This window comes from Triticum aestivum, chromosome 2B (genome assembly GCF_018294505.1).
Source record: "Triticum aestivum cultivar Chinese Spring chromosome 2B, IWGSC CS RefSeq v2.1, whole genome shotgun sequence".
NCBI classification, from domain to species: domain Eukaryota; kingdom Viridiplantae; phylum Streptophyta; class Magnoliopsida; order Poales; family Poaceae; genus Triticum; species Triticum aestivum.
In genome coordinates this window covers 211,815,298-211,833,082 of record NC_057798.1, presented here as the reverse complement: position 1 = coordinate 211,833,082, position 17,785 = coordinate 211,815,298, and positions in this window count along the sequence as shown.

Here is a 17,785-nt window from a genome sequence, read left to right as displayed (position 1 = left end):
GAGGGAGTAGAGTAGTATAACATAAGTCATATTTATGTTGTTGTCAACGCCCCGGGATCCTTTCTCGACTCCGGAAGCAACATATCCAAATCATGCCCCAGCATCTAGTTCTAGTTGTATCGATCGGGATACAACTCCGAGTGTCCGTTACCGTAGGACAGGCTATCGATAGATGTTTTCTTCCCTGCACGGGTGCACCAACTTACCCACCACGCTCGATTAACTCCGGCCGGACACACTATCCTGGGTCATGCCCGGCCTCAGCCAAACAATACGTCGCAACCCGACCTAGGCTTAATAGAGAGGTCAGCACGCCGGACTAAACCTATGCCCCCAGGGGTCATGGGCCGTCGCCCCGGGAACTCCTGCGTGTTGCGTACGCAGCCGGTGAGCAGACCTAGCTACCTCCTTCAAAAAGGCAGGTGCTTACCAGTCCAACCCGGCGCACGCCGCTCAGTCGCTGACGTCTATTAAGCTTCGACTGATGCATAAGACGCAGAACACCCATACTATGCCCACGTGATGGTTAGTGAATTAGGAACGCGCGGTAACAAGTAGAGACTCACGAAAGATGTGACCCCGTTGCCCCGTCTCGAGGATTTGCGCAAGGGCTAGAATGCCCGGCCATGCCTCGTAATTATCTCGCGGGCACCCTCCAGGTCAACCCGTCTCCACAACACTCGCGGGTACCCCTCAGGGTCGACCCGCCTTTCCAAGTAACAGTTGTAAAGTCCAAGTATCTGTGTGTCCAAACATCAAGGGGGAAACCCAAGGAATCACCCCCGGTGAATTCCACTCGATGTAATCATGAAGGTGAACATAAGAGGAACTACCCTCGAGGTTCACACTTGAGGGGTTGCACGACAGAGTCGTATCGGAAGTGGTTAAGGAGAAAATTACCCTCGATGACCACGACTGAATAGCTACACTAGAGAGATCTCATCATGAGTGATGTATGAGGTTCCACCTTCAGCACTCGATGGTAACTCTGCAGAGTCGAGCAACAAAAGGGGCGTGATGTGATGTGAGGTGTCGGGCTCTGGTCGTCGATCACGTTGATCGAGTCGTCGATGATGAAGCAGGGGTCACTGATGGATCACTAACCAACCTATACTAAGCAGTTTAGGATAACCAGGTAGGCAACAAATAAGCAGGTTACAAAAGCAGGCTATGCATCGGAATAGGAGCAATCAATTACAATAGCAAAATCTAATGCAAGCATGATAGAATGGGATGGGCAATATCGGGGGCTTGCCTGGAAGCTCCACTGAAAGGGAAGAAAGGTCGTCGGAGACGTAGTTGATCACACGGGCAACATCGGTCCCAGGGTCTATCGAAGGGAAGAGGAGGAAGCAACAATAAATGTAAAGCAAACATAGCATCACAAAGCATAACCTGGCAATATGCTGTGCCGGGTGTGACCTAACGTATGGCTACACGATATAGGTGAAGGGGGAATTCAACCGGGAATTTTTCCCCGTTCCGGACGTGTGTGAGACAGATGACCAGAGGGGGAATGTTCCATGTTTAGATAGTTAGAGGCATCTGACAGGTAAACGGATCGTGTACTCGGATTCGCCTCATCGTTCTGAGCAACTTTCATAGATAAGGTTTTTCGATCCGAGCTACGGTTTATTTTCTATGAATTTTCAAAGATTAAACCATTTTCTGGAATTATTAATATTTCGAAAATAAACGGGAAAAGCCAGCTGCACCCGGTGCAGTGCACCCAACAGTACACCAGAGGATGACAGTGGGTCCCGTTGACTGCCCAGTCAGCAGTCAACGTTGACCCGTTGACTGGTAAACAGGGCCCGTGGGTCCCATACGTCAGAACTTTATTAAAATTCTAAAAATATTTATTTAATTTAATTAAACGGGACCCACATGTCATTGGCAGCAACTAAAGTATTCTAGTTAATTATTAGATTAGTTAGCCTGGGTCCACTTGTCATTGGGCAAACTAAGTTTACCTAACACTAAACAAATCCTAGCACTAATCCAAAAGTATTGGCTGGTTGCAGGCACGCACAGGAGCACGCAACACATGTGCAAGAGCGCCTGATGCTCGTGAGCACGCATGCTTGGCCCGCCATGGCTGAACCACAGCATGACGAACGCCCACAGAAGGCCGTGGGCCGGCGAGCAGCGGCGAGCGCGGCTGGGCACGGCAGCAACGCATCAGTAGCAGCAACTGCACTCAGCGGTAGCAGTAGCAAGCAGCGGCAGTGGCGGCAACAATTAGCGGCGGCCGAGGAGCAGCACAGCAGCAAGCAGCATCGGCATGAGAAGCAGCAGCCGCACCAGGGTAGCACAGCAGCAAGCAAGGGAGGAAGCGCGCGGGCGCACGTGAGGACCAAGAGCGCGGGTGGCTGGCAAGGGCGCGGTCAGGAGCTGACAAGTTCGTACGCGGACACAAAGCTGCGGCCATGGCGGCCGAGCTCCTAGGAACAACGATATGGCACAGATCGAGCCGGGAAACAAGGGGAATCAGGGGAGAAGCTCACCGGGAGGGGGTTGGCATGCTCGTGGAGGCCTGGGAGGCGTCAGAATAGGCGAATCAGCCGCGAGGCAGTGGTGGGGTCGATGGGAAGAAGACGACGCGGTGGCGTCGATGCAGGCGCGATCCGGGTTGATCCGTCCTCGTAGACGATGTAGGCGACGCAGACGATCAAGGTGGACCAGTCCTTAGGCGACGACGTCGATGGTGGCCGCGCGGGCAGGGGAACCCATGGCGATGGTGGCTCGGTTCCTCGTGGGGGAAGAAGAAATTGAAGCAAGGGGGAAGTGAGCAGGGTTAGGGTTTGCCGGGGGTCAAGTAGGACGCCAGGAGGGATCGGATGGCGGCCACGCAAATGGCCACAGCCGGCGGATGGCCGCCACGGCCATCCTGCTTCCCCTCTGTACAGTACAGAGGTAGGGGAGAGGCCGGTGGTGGGCTTGGGCTGTACAGTTCATACGGGCCAAAGTGCACAACAACACTTCCTTATCTTCTTTTACTGTCAAACCCTTTGTCTCAGATTTCTATTATTTTAGGCACTAAAAGTATTAGTTCTACAATATACTGCACATATAATTCAAATGTACAACATTTTGGTGCTACAACCAAGGTTCTATTTTATTTGGGAAAGTTTCTACATTTGTTTATTTTGAGAATGCCATTTTATTTTCTGTTAGGTCACTTATTAAATTCTTAGGGAATTTATAGAATTGTTCGAACATTTTAGTTTTAATGCTTAAAATTTTTATTTGTTTCACTTGATTTTTAATTTGAATTTGAACCATTTTGAAACAAAGTGAGTTTAGCAATAGTAACAGTGGTGATGTGGCCTCACTAGTAGAGGGTTACAGTACCGTAATTATCCGGGCGTTACAATATGGCTCATGGATTAGTGGGAACCAACATGACAAGATTGAATGTTGAAACAATTTTAGTAAGTGTAAAACAACAACATTATGACATCATGTTCGCAAGCATGGAACAGAGGCATATGATATCCAAAATTATCAAACGTAGCATCTGAACAAATGACACATATCATACATCAATTCATGTAACTGGAGCATCTTCAGAAGAGGTACAGATTAATTAATATCAAGCTCATAACATGTTATCATGAAGTTAACAGAAAACTGGAACATCATTTAGGCATGTTTATGACAATGAAAACATATGCTACAGGATATATATGAGGAATCAAAAGGAATGGCATGGTAAACATGTCAACTAAGCATCTCCAGATTATGCATGGATTAGTTGGTAGCATCAAGCAAACATGACATCATGATATAACAGGTTCAGCATTGATAGAACATTAACAGCGAGTAGCCCACTTCATGAGATTGTTGCACTCACTACAGGGCATATAAAAATACACGGATTGCACCAGGGCCGTCTCCAGAAATTCGGGGCCCCGGGTGAAAACCAATATGTGGCCCAAAATTTCGAACAATTCACATAACATAAGTAGTATTAGTATGAGACATCATACTCTCACTTTATTATATAGTTTTGTGTCTGTTTTATTTGTACCTTATTTAGTCATATATCATACACTAATATTAAAAAGGTAAAGGGATTGCAAAGCAATGAACAGACCTCATGTTCTAACAAAAAGGAACATCTATCTAGTATTTCTTGAAATAAAATCTTCACATGTATCTTACGCTTTTCAGAACCATATCCATTCTTCCTAATTCTAGTAGACATGGTAAAGATTCAGAAACAAAACCTAACAAATTATAAGTGACCATTGATCAAACAGAATCTAACTAGTTTCTAATAGTATCGATCGCTAGATGACTAGATCATTCAAATACAAAGAAAATGAATTGAAAAAAGAACCTTGCTATGGGAGATTAGAACATAGTCCATAGTTTGGCCTGATGTGTTCCTCAACCCTGATTGAAGCAACCAGCGGATCCGCAGTATTACTGTTGCATCTTCATGCAGAAAGACGATCAACAATGGATTGGATCGGAGGTGACTACGCCAGCACCGGCACGACTACTAGGGCCGGCGCGTAGGGCGTGGGTTTGGTGCTTCGTCAATCTCGGATCGCCGGTCATGAGACCGAGACGGCAGTTTGCTGCCAGTTTGGCTGCAATCGCTGGAATCTAGCGATTTGTATTCAGTGTTCCGATGGGCCTCTAACCTTCTTTTTTTGTAAGTATATGTTATTTGGGCCTCTATAACTAGCAGCCCGGATGCCCCGTATGCAGCAAAGACACCACATAAATCTAGTCAACACACATACGTCAGTTTTCTAGTTTTTCTAGCGATCTTTGAGCGGAAGGAGGCATCGTACACGAAGCGGATTTTCTCTCGATGTAGGCCCCATGATTTTGAAGGCCCTGTGCGGTCGCTCACCTCGCTCCCCCTCATCGACAGGCCTGGATTGCACCCTTGTAAAGATGCATGATTATGCTCCTAAAACATGTAGATATGATGCTCAAAATAAAATCACACAAAAATATATAAAGATGACAAAAGGGCAAGTTATAATAGTACTCAGTAGTTGACAGCAACATGCACTTTTACAACAGGGATTAAGATGTCAAGATGCACCCTAACATGAATTCAAAGCACACTAACATGTAGAGCATGAAGAGCAGAACATTTGCATATCAACATCATCACGATAGCATCAACAGGTACAAAGTTACACCACTCACAAGACACCTAAATGATGCTAACATGCAGCAGTTTCAGCAGTTTATATCACTTAGCAGTTTTGCAAGGAAGATTAAGGTCTCAATATGAACAGTAACAAGCATGCAAATGCACCCATCATGAAGAGCAACAAGTGATGAACATTTTTAAATATCATATGCGCAAGTCAGAGCATCGAGCACAAAGTTATAGCCACACAAACATGCATACATAATATGATGATTTCAGGGACTTAATGAAAAAATTATACTTTGCGAAAAGTCAACGGGACGAGGAGGTCCCGGGATGGAGAGATCCGGGCGTTCGGGCAGCGTGTTTGGATGGTGGACACGGTGGATCTCGTCCACCCCGAGACCCGGCGAGGTCGGTGGCTTCTCCGGCGAGGTAGAAGTGGGGCGGCGCCGAAGGATGGTTGGAGAGGATGTCGGAGGGTCGAGGGAGGTCAGATCCGGCGTTGGCGGCCTGGATCCGGCTGGAGGCGAGATCGGCGGCGGCAGCGACGAGGGAAGGGCAGCGGTGACGGACGGGGTTGAATGGAGGAGCGGAGCGGCGGTGAGCGAGGCCGCTGGGGTCGAGACCGAAGGCCGCGGGGCTCGTCGACGGCTGGAGATGGGATCCGCCGGCGAGGACGACGTGCGAAGGTGCGGGGGCATGCAAGGGTTGGTAGGCGGCGGCGCACGGGCTCGGTTGGGCTCGCAGGGCCCGTGATGGGCTCACAGGGCCCGCGGTGGAGGTGGGGAGCGCTGGGATAGGTGGCGGCCGGCGATTGGCTGAGGGCGACGGCGGCGCTGAGGTGGCATGCCCGGATTGGTTGGAGTGAGGTGGCTGGGGAGGGCGGACTTGTCCAGCGTGGCGGAGACACATCCGAGCGCGAGGAGGAGCGAGATGGCTAGGGTTAGGGGTGGATTTGCCCGAAAATTTCGGAAGGGGAGGCTTATTTATAGGTAGAGGGAGCTAGGAGAGGGCTATTGACCTGGCAACGACGGCGAAAAGTGGAAGACACCTGGCGCATCGGACTCGGGGCGTTACAAAACTAGCTAATTGTAACGCCCCGAGACCGATGCGCCAGGTGTCTTCCTGTTATTCGCCGTCATTGCCATGCCATTTGCTTGCCTGTTGCACTTTGCCATGTCATCATAAGCAGTTCATCTGCATGTTTTTCAAAATATGCATCCGTCCGGGTCCTCCCAGTTTTCTTCGTTGTTCGTTCTAAGCACAGACACACTCGCACGCGCCTGTCACACCTCCCAAATGTTGTTTCGTGAGCGGGAGAAAAACATTCTCGGAATGGGCCGAGAGTTGACGAGTGGTCTTGGTACATCACCGGCAGACAGCTTGTCAAATTTCATTCCATTTGGAGGTCGTTTGAGGCCCCCAATGGTTAACCGCATTAACCCAAACCCCCTTTCTCTTTGCAGCACAGCACCCCTCCACAACAGCCCGCTATCCAGTCTAACTCTCCTCCATGGTATCATCCGTTCGATCATGATCGTGTGGGTGAAAACCGCACCTCATTTGGACTCTCCTAGCTCTCTCTACCTATAAATAGGCCTCCCCCCTCCTCAAATCACGGGTAATACCCTAGCCTCTTCATCCTCGCGCCCCGCCGGTCACGTCCGTCCCCCGCCGGACATGTCCGTGCTGCCGCCCTATCCAATCCGGCCCCGCCACGTCACCCCGCAGCCACCCCATTTCGCTGCCGGGCCCGCGGAGCCCATCTTCGGCCTGCTCCGCGCCACAGCGGGCCCGATCAGCCCCGCTCCCCTCGCTCCGCCCGATGCGGCGCCCAACCTCGCCGTCGGCGAGAGCCGCCGCCGCCGCATCCCGTCGGAGCTCCTCGTCGCCGCCGCCTCCACCGGACCCCGCCGCCGTTGTCCAGCACCCCGCGCTCGCTTGCCCCGCCGGGGAACGCACCACCGCCGGGGAACGCACCACCGCCGCTCGCCCCCACGCCTCCCCGTTGCCCACCGTAGCCTCGCCTCGTACCACCCTACCACCGCCGCCGCCTCGGCTCTCCACCACCACCGCGCCTCGCCGCCGCCTCACCCACACCGCGTCGCCCGCTGCTGGATTCGCCTTCCCCGACTCTAGATCCGGCGCCGGCCTACCAGATCCGCGCCTCCGCGCCGCCCGAAGCTCACCGCCGGCCTACCCGCCGCGCCACCTCGCGCCATGACGGAGTCGTCCTACTTCATCCCAGGACGGCTTTGTCCGTCCGTTCAAACAGCCCCGCTGCACCAACTCATCCCCGAACCGCCCGATCCCATTTTCGCGCTGGGTAATTCCACCAAGTCCTTGGAATTTCAGTATAATGTGTGCATGTTTGGGTGATGATAACTTTGTCATATTGCTTCGTTTTGCATGCATAATATGTCAAACTATTCGCCTCTGGATGCTCTTAATGATGGAGTAGATTGCATGCATGTTACTATTCATCTTGGTGCCTTAATCCTCGTTGCAAAACTGCTAAGTGATATAAACTGCTGAAATTTGCTGCCAGTTAACATCATGTATGCATCTTGTGAGTGGTGTAACTCTGTCTGTGTTGATCCTATGATCATGATCTTGACATGAAAAGGTTCTCCTCTCCATGCTCTACATGGTGGCGTGCTTTGAATTCTTGTTAGGATGCATCTTGACATGGTAATCTCTGTTGCAAAAGTGCTTATTGCTGTTAACTGCTGAAAAATGTAATAAGTTGCCCTTTTGTCATTTTTATATCTTTTTGTGTGATTTTCTTTTGAGCATCATTTCTTCATGTTTTAGGAGCATAATCATGCCATATTTACAGGGTTGTAATCCATGTATTTTTGATACGCCTTGTGGTGAGTGCATCAAGCTTGTGAAGTGGTCTACTTGCTGTTAATGTTCTGCCTAGTCTGGATCTGTAATGTCACGAGGCCATGTTTGCTTGATGCTACCAATTAATTCATGCATAATCTGGAGATGCGTAGTTGACATGTTTTGTTTTACATGTTATGCTTTATCATGCCATGTATTTTGATGCCTTATATATGTCCTGTAGCATATGTTTTCATTGCCATTAACATGCCTATATGTTGTTCCCGTTTTCTGTTAACTTCATGATGCCATGTTTTGAGCTTGATAGTAATCAATCTATTCTTCTTTTGGAAATGCTCCAATTATTTGTTTTCAAGTAGAAGATGAGTGCCTTTCCCACAGGACAAGTTTGATAATTTTGGATATAATATGCCTCTGTTCCGTGCTTGCAAACATGCTATGATAATGTTGTTGTTTTACAATTGCTGAAACTGTTTCAATATTCAATCTTGTCTTCTTGTTCCCACTAATCCATGAGCCATATGTATATGATGGCATGATGTTATTTTCTCTTTGTTATGTGTACTTTGATTCAATGCCCTTGGTTCCTATGTATCGTTGCTGTAGCATCTTTGTTTCATGCCTGCGACATGTTATCATATAAACTCTGCTCATGTATATGTCCCTGAGTTATAAAGTTGCTTTTTGCATTAATCATATTCGTTTAATCTTGATGCCTATGAACCTGAACCTTAATGATATTTTAAGTATGTTATGTGTACTTGAAGTGCATGTCAAGTGTGTGCTCATATGATTCTTGTAGCATGTTGGTTTGATGTTTGCAAAGTGCTTAATTGCTGTTTCGGGCAGATTGTTATATCTTGTTTGGAGTGTGTGTGTTGCACCATTGCTCCGTTTTGAGCATGCTCTATATGTAACTTGCTTAGAATTGTATGTAGTTTCATCATGTCATGTGGAATCCTTTTTTGAGTGTGTTTGCTTGATGTTTGAATGCATTTCGCATCAATGCCATGTTTTACTTGTTTTGCTCATATCTTCTAGGTTGTAGCTCCGAATTAAATGAACTTTATATGTAACTTGACTAGATTTACCCGTAGATCATCATGGTGCATCTTAACTTGCTATTTAACAAATTGAACATAATGTGTTATTCAGTTCTGGACCAATTTCGAAATTTGCATATGAGGACTTACCGGATTTGTTATATGTTGTTTCCGGCCTCATTTAAACTTGCTTTGATGTAATGTTCTTGTTTGCATCATCCCTTGCCATGAGTAGAATCATGTAGCCTTGTCATGCATCATACTTGGTTGTGCATCATGCCTTGTTTATGTGTTGTGTGTTTACCTTGTTGTTTGCTTCTTTTCGGTTGTGCTCCTTCTCAATAGTTCCTATTTCGTTGCGACCGTGAGGATTCGTTCGACTACGCTTGGTTCGTCTTCGTCCATTCGTCTTCTTCATGCACTCGTTCTTCTTCCTAGCGGGATTTTTTGGCAAGATGGCCGTCACCTTGGATCTCGCTACTATCATTGCTATGCTAGTTGTCTCAATGCTATCGCTATGTCGCGCTTTCTACCACTTGTTTGTCAAGCCTCCCAAATCGCCATGATAGCCTCTAACCTTTTTCACCATCCCAGCAAACCATTGTTTGGCTATGTTACCGCTTTTCTCAGCCCTTCTTATAGTGTTGCTAGTTGTAGGTGCAGTTGCAGGTTGTTCCATGTTGGAACATGGATATCATGGATATTTTTGGGATATTAGAATATCTCTTATTTAATTAATGCTTCTATATACTTGGTATAGGGTGGAAGGCTCAGCCTTATGCCTGGTGTTTTGGTCCACTCTTGCCGCCCTAGTTTCCGTCATACCGATGTTGATAGTTCCTAACACAGTGAGGGGTATGGGACCCTCTTGATAGTTCGCTTTGAATAAAACTCTTCCAGCAAGGCCCAACATTGGTTTTCCATTTGCCTAATAACAACTAAAACTTAAATAGGGGATTTTCGCCGGCCCCGTAGTATTTTGTTAATCAACCCTCCCGGGCCAGTGCTCCTCTGATTGTTGGTCCGAACCGAGTAGCCTGCTGGGCCACCTCGGGGAAACTCGAGGGCTGGTTTTACTCGTAGCTTGTCTCATCCGTTGTGCCCTGAGAATGAGATACGTGCGGCTGCTATCGGGATTTGTAGGCACACCGTGAGGTATTGCTGGTTTTGTTTTACCATTGTTGAAATGTCTTGTGCACCGGGATCCTGAGTCTGATCGGATGTCCCGCGATGGAGGATTGTCTCCGCAGATCGTGAGCTTGTAATAGGCTAAGTTGGGACACCTCTGCAGGGTTTAACCTTTCGAGAGTCATGCCCGCGGTTATGTGGCAGATGGGAATTTGTTAATATCCCGTTGTAGAGGACTTGAAGTAAACTCTTTTAAAACACACCAACCACGTGCGTAACCATGACTGTCTCTTTTCGGGGAAGTTTGAGAGGAGAACACGATTGGGTTATGTTTGAACGTAAGTAGTTTAGGATCACTTCTTGATCATTACTAGTTTGCAACCGTTTGCGTAGTTTCTCATCTTATTCTTGTACTCGTAAATTAGCCACGATACATTGCTTAGTTGCTTGCTGCAACGTCACCACTTACCCCTTTCCTACCCATTAAGCTATGCTAGTCTTGATACCCATGGTAATGGGATTGCTGAGTCCTCGTGGCTCACAGATTATTACACCAACAGTTGCAGGTACAGGTAATGCGATGATCATGACATGAGAGTGATGTATTCTTGTTTTGGAGTTATTCTTCTGCTTCTTCTTCTTCGACCAGGGGATAGGTTCCTCGTCGGCAGCCTCGGCTAGCAGGGTGGATGTCATTTGAGTTTTTGTTTGTGTTTCATCCGTAGTCGGATGTTGCCCTATGTATGATGTTGTTGAATTCATGTGGCATTGTATACCTTTTGTATGTTTCCCCAACTATTATGTAATGGTAAGATGTAATGATATACACCTTGCAAAAGCGTCTCCAATATGCACTTCTGTCCTTGGTGGGACCCTCGAATTCCTTTAGGATAAGATCGCATATTGGGCGTGACAAGTTGGTATCAGAGCCTCGACCGGCCATAGGAGCCCCCTTAGTTGTTCATAGCATGACCGTCATCGAGTCTAGAAGGAAACTATTTCCGAAGTCTAGTTATATCAGAGAGTTGGAATTCTTTTTACTCCTCAGCCCCTTTGTCGCTCTGGTGAGGAATCTTGACGTAGTTGTTTTGATATACTCCTCTTTCCCTTCAAATTTTCTTTAGGATCACGTAGTTGGTTTTTCGATCGTTGGTTGTCAGCTCTTTTGATCTGGTGCATTTCTCGTCAAGTTGAGTCGACCCTCTTGGTCTTTTGCAAGATCAATCCTCAGCTCTTTCTCGGACGGGGAAGCAATGTCGTTTGAAGAGAGACAATGTCGTCCTCAGTTGTTTTCTTTTCCCACCCGCCAACCCTTTTTCTTCTCGGAGTCGGAGTCCGTAATCGAGTATCCATCCTACTCGTGTGAAGTCTTTGCATTCTTAACCCGATTATTTCAACCAGTGTTTTCTCTTCAGGTTATTTGCCGATTTCCCCTTCCAAGTTGCCTTTGTTTTTCCCGCCCTCCCACCCTTTTTCTTCCCGGAGTCTGAGTCTCTTTCGACCATCAATTTCATTCGTGCGAGCTTCTTCAGTCTTCCCTCAATTATTTCAATCGGTGAATTCTCGTTTCGTTCGACATTCTTCATCAATTTTTCTTTTCTGGTGGACTCAATTCAAGTTTTTCGGGTTGATCATAGTCTTTTCCTTGGATCAAGTGTTCCCCTTGCTCGTTTGCCTCTAGCTGTTCAATCATTCTGGAGTGCGGAAGACATCTCAGGAGATTTGTCTGTGTCCCAATTCATTCGAGGTTGTCACCTCATTCAAATATTTCAATTGTTCCGGCGCATCATCTATCTCTTCAACAATTTTTTGTCAACGGTGTGTTCTTTTTATTGGGCCCTAACCTACATGTATTTTCTCGAGATCTTACCTGACTCTTCTAATTATTCCGGAGCTATTCCCAATTATTTTCAAAGTGTGACGTAAGAATGGATTCATCAGTCACATGCCTTCCCCAAGATAGTTTTCGGATTCTTTTTATTGTTGGTTCAACCTTTTCCTCTTTTCATTCTCCTGGAGTATCTCAGTAATTTTGGTGGCGTTCCTCGTCGTCATTCGAAGACCGAAGAAGAGTTTTTCCTCTAAATCTTGCCCGTTCTCTTGAAGATTCGTTGTTCTAGCTTCTTGTTATCCTCTCGAATTATTCCGTTTGTCAGAAATTCTTTCCTTGCCCATCGGTAGTATTTCAGAAAATGTTTTCTGTGTCATTTCACCAGAGGCCATCATTCCAGAAGAATTCTTCGTCCTCACATTCCATCTATCGTTATCCAATTCCCGGCGCATCTGTCAATTATTCTTTAATCAACTCGTTGTCTCTTTGTTCTTTTGCATCTAAATCCCCTCAAGCATGTTTGTTCTTCTAATTCTTCCCGGTGATTCATTCTCTTTTCTTCATTCTTTTCGAATTCTTACGGTAGTTCCTTCAGCATTCCTCTTCCTTTGTCATCATATCAATTCATTTGTTCTTTCAAATACTACAGGTGGTTCGTTGAAGACCTTCCTCAAGGTTGCGCCATATACCCCTTAATCCTTTTCAACAAGAATAAGTAGTATGCAAAATCCGTTGCTTGTCATCAATTTAATTTGATGAAGGATAAACTACAATAAATCTTATTCTTATTTCATCGAAGTGATTAATCCCTTCCTTCAGAGTTTGTTCTTGATGAATAAATTCTAGTTTCAAGTGTTTTCATCTTTTCTTTTCCGGAGTTCAAATTTCCTCGGCCATGTCATCGGGACCTCCATCTAAATCATCCCAAGGCTTAATCTTATTCTTTCATCCTTCATCCTATCTCATCATCCTTTTGTCACTGGAGTTCTTCATGGTGGTTCTTCATGATTTAATTCATTCTTCAAGAGTTCATCAAAATTCTTGTTGGAGGAGTTCAAGTATCTTTTCTTCTGGCGTCTCAAAGTGCAAATAATTCTCCGTATTCTTTTGAAGTGGAGTTTTGCATTCCTCGTTCTTCTCAGCTATTCAAGCATTTGGTTGGGGCATAATTTCACCTCAAGTTTTGAGATGTTTTTCCATAAGTCCTCAACAAGATGATTCTTTTGTTGTTGATTTTCTCAACAACTCCGTTCAATTCCTCCTTCTAAGGATGCTATCGAATTCGTGGTGGAAGTTGTTGTTCTCTCATCCGTTCTTTTCATTCCATTCTTTCAATTCTTCCGGAGGCATTGCATTGTTCATCTCGTCAAGTGTCATCCCATCTTGTGAAGTTCATGTTCAATTCCTTCTATTTTGCAGCCGGAGTGCTGCCGGAATTCTTTTGTTCTTATTCCTTTTCTATCTTGTTCTAACTGGAGTGGTTTCAGAGTCTACCTTAATCCTTGAGCTTTAGATTCTCATCATATTCGTCATTCCTCTTTTCTACTCGAGTGCTCTCAACTTTGTTCATCTTGTCTCTTGCGTTCTTACTTCACCTCATCATCTTTGTCTCCCGTCTCGTTCCTGAGATCTTGAGATGAGATCTTCTGTTAGTGGAGGAGACTTGTAACACCCTGCTATGTCTTGAGCTTGCGTTGTTTTTCCTTGAAGAGGAAAGGGTGGTGCAACAATAGTAGCATAAGTATTTCCCTCAGTTTTCGAGAACCAAGGTATCAATCCAGTAGGAGGCTCCTCAAAAGCCCCACGCACCTACACAAACAAACAAAGAACTCGCAACCAATGCAATAAAGGGGTTGTCAATCCCTTCAAGGCCACTTGCAAAAGTGAGATCTGATAGAGATAGTATGGTAAGATAAATATATTTTTGGTATTTTATGATATAGATTGGAAAAGTAAAGATGCAAATAAAAGTAGATTGAAAGCTTATATGATAAAAGATAGACCCGGGGGCCATAGGTTTCACTAGTGGCTTCTCTCAAGATAGCATAAGTATTACGATGGGTGAACAAATTACTGTCGAGTAATTGATAGAAAAACGAATAATTATGAGATTATCTAGGCATGCTCATGTATATAGGCATCACGTCCGCAACAAGTAGACCGACTCCTGCCTACATCTACTACTATTACTCCACACATCGACCGCTATCCAACATGCATCTAGAGTATTAAGTTCATAAGAACAAAGTAAGGCATTAAGAAAGATGACATGATGTAGAGGGATAAACTCATGCAATATGATATAAACCCCATCTTTTTATCCTCGATGGCAACAATACAATACGTGCCTTACAACCCTTATTTTCACTGGGTAAGGAAACCACAAGATTGAACCCAAAGCTTAGCACTTCTCCCATGAAAAGAAAGATCAATCTAGTAGGCCAAACCAAACTGATAATTCAAAGAGACTTGCAAAGATAACTCAATCATACATAAAAGAATTCAGAGGAGATTCAAATATTTCTCATAGATAAACTTGATCATAAACCCACAATTCATCGGATCTCGACAAACACACCGCAAAAAGAGTTACATCGAATAGATCTCCACAAGAGAGGGGGAGAACATGGTATTGAGATCCAAAAAGAGAGAAGAAGCCATCTAGCTAATAACTATGGACCCGAAGGTCTGTGGTAAACTACTCACAACTCATCGGAGGGGCTATGGTGTTGATGTAAAAGCCCTCCATGGTCGATTCCCCCTACGGCGGAGCACCGACGAAGGCTCCAAGATGGGATATCGCGGATACAGAAGGTTACGGCGGTGGAAATTGTTTTTCGTTGGCTCCCTAGATGTTTTCGGGGTACGTGGGTATATATAGGCGGAAGAAGTAGGTCGGTGGCCTCCCGTGGGGCCCACGAGATAGGGGGCGCTCCCTGTAGGGGTGGGCGCTCCCTCCACCCTCGTGGCCGCCTCGGCTGCTTCTTGGCTTGTACTCCATGTCCCCTGGATCACATTCGTTCCAAAAACCACTCTCCCGAAGGTTTCATTCCGTTTGGACTCTGTTCGATATTCCTTTTCTTCAAAATACTGAAATAGGCAAAAAACAGCAATGCGGGCTAGGCCTCCGGTTAGTAGGTTAGTCCCAAAAATGATATAAATGTTTAAAGTAAAGCCCATAAACATCCAAAACAGGTAATATAATAGCATGGAACAATCAAAAATTATAGATACGTTGGAGATGTATCAAGCATCCCCAAGCTTAATTCTTGCTCGCCCTCGAGTAGGTAAATGATTAAAAACAGAATTTTTGATGTGGAATGCTACCAAGCATATTTCTCAATGTAATTTTCTTTATTGTGGCATTAATGTTCATATCCAAATGATTCAAAATAAAAGTTCATATTGACATAAGAAATAGTACTACTTCAAGCTTACTAATAAAAGCAATCATGTCTTCTCAAAATAACATGGCTAAAGAAAGTTATCCCTATAAAATCATATAGTCTGGCTGTTGCTCTATCTTCATCACACAAAGCATTTAATCATGCACAACCCCAATGACAAGCCAAACAATTGTTTCATACTTTAGTAATCTCAAACTTTTTCAACTTTCACGCAATATATGAGCGTGAGCCATGGACATAGCACTATATGTGGAATAGAATGGTAGTTGTGGAGAGGACAAAAAAGGAGAAGATAGTCTCACATCAACTAGGCGTATCAATGGGCTATGGAGATGCCCATTAATTAATAGATATCAATGTGAGTGAGTAGGGATTGCCATGCAACGGATGCACTAGAGCTATAAATTTATGAAAGCTCAACAAAAAACTAAGTGGGCGTGCATCCAACTCACTTGCTCACGAAGACCTAGGGAATTTTGAGGAAGCCCATCATTGGAATATACAAGCCAAGTTCTATAATTAAAAATTCCCACTAGTATATGAAAGTGATAACATAGGAGACTCTCTATCATGAAGATCATGGTGCTAATTTGAAGCACAAGTGTGGTAAAAAGGATAGTAGCATTGTCCCTTCTCTCTTTTTCTCTCATTTTTTATTTTTTTCGTTTCTTTTTTTCCTTTTTTCGGCCTTTCTTTTTTTTTCTTTTTGGCCTTTTTTTTCTTTTTTTTTCTTTCGTCCGAAGTCTCATCCCGACTTGTGGGGGAATCATAGTCCCCATCATCCTTTTCTCACTAGGACAATGCTCTAATAATGAAGATCATCACACTTTTATTGATTCACAACTGAAGATTACAACTAAATACTTAGAACAAGATATGACTCTATATGAATGCCTCCGGCGGTGTATCGGTATATGCAATGAATCAAGAGCGACATGTATGAAAATGATGAAGGTGGCCTTGCCACAAATAAAATGTCAACTACATGATTATGCAAAGAGCAATATGACAATGATGATGCGTGTCATATAAACGGAACAGTGGAAAGTTGCATGGCAATATATCTCGGAATGGCTATGGAAATGCCATAATAGGTAGGTATGGTGGCTGTTTTGAGGAAGATATATGGTGGGTGTATGGTACCGGCGAAAGTTGCATGGCACAAGAGAGGCTAGCAATGGTGGAAGGGTGAGAGTGCGTATAATCCATGGACTCAACATTAGTCAAAAGAACTCATATACTTATTGCAAAAATCTACAAGTCATCAAAAACAAAGTATTATGCGCATGCTCCTAGGGGGATAGATTGGTAGGAAAAGACCAGCGCTCGTCCCCGACCGCCACTCATAAGGAAGACAATCAATAAATAAAATTGTGCTCCAACTTCATCACAAAGCGGTTCACCATACGTGCATGCTACGGGAATCAAAAACTTCAACACAAGCATTCTTTAAACTCATAATCACCCAACTAGCATGACTTTAATATCACTACCTCCATATCTCAAAACAATTATCAAGTATCAAGTTGATCATAGCATCCAATTCACTTTCTATGATAGTTTTTATTATACCCAACTTGGATGCCTACCATTCTAGGACCAATTTTATAACCATAGCAAATACCATGCTGTTCTAAGAGACTGTCAAAATGATATAAGTGAAGCATGAGACACTAGAAATTTCTACAAAATTAAGCCACCGCCGTGCTCTAAAAGATATAAGTGAAGCACTAGAGCAAAAACTATCTAGCTCAAAAGATATAAGCGAAGCACATAGAGTATTCTAATAAATTCCAATCAAGTGGGCTTCTCCCAAAAGGTGTGTACGGCAAGGATTATTGTGCTAAACTAAAAAGCAAATACTAATATCATACACGAAGCTCCAAGCAAAACACATATCATGTGGCGAATAAAATATAGCTCCAAGCAAAGTTACCAATGAACGAAGACGAAAGAGGGGATGTGACGGTGTCCTGGACTAGGGGGTACTCACCACGACGTCTCCCGAGCAGTTGGATTGGGCCAAGGACCCCCATGGCCATATACTCATGGGCCAGTCCGGACGGCTGCCGCATACAAGGAAGATTCCACAAGACTTGGTGATCAAGACAAGGACTCCTCCCCCACCAGCGTATTCAGCTAGGACTCTTGTTACCCTAGGCCTCTGGTGTATTATATAAACCGAGGCCAGGCTAGTCGATAGATATACAACAATCATACCATAGGCTAGCTTATAGGGTTTAGCCTCTCTGATCTTGTGGTAGATCAACTCTTGTACTACCCATATCATCAATATTAATCAAGCAGGAGTAGAGTTTTACCTCCATCGAGAGGGCCCGAACCTGGGTAAAAATATCGTGTCCCTTGTCTCCTGTTACCATCTGCCTAGACGCACAGTTCG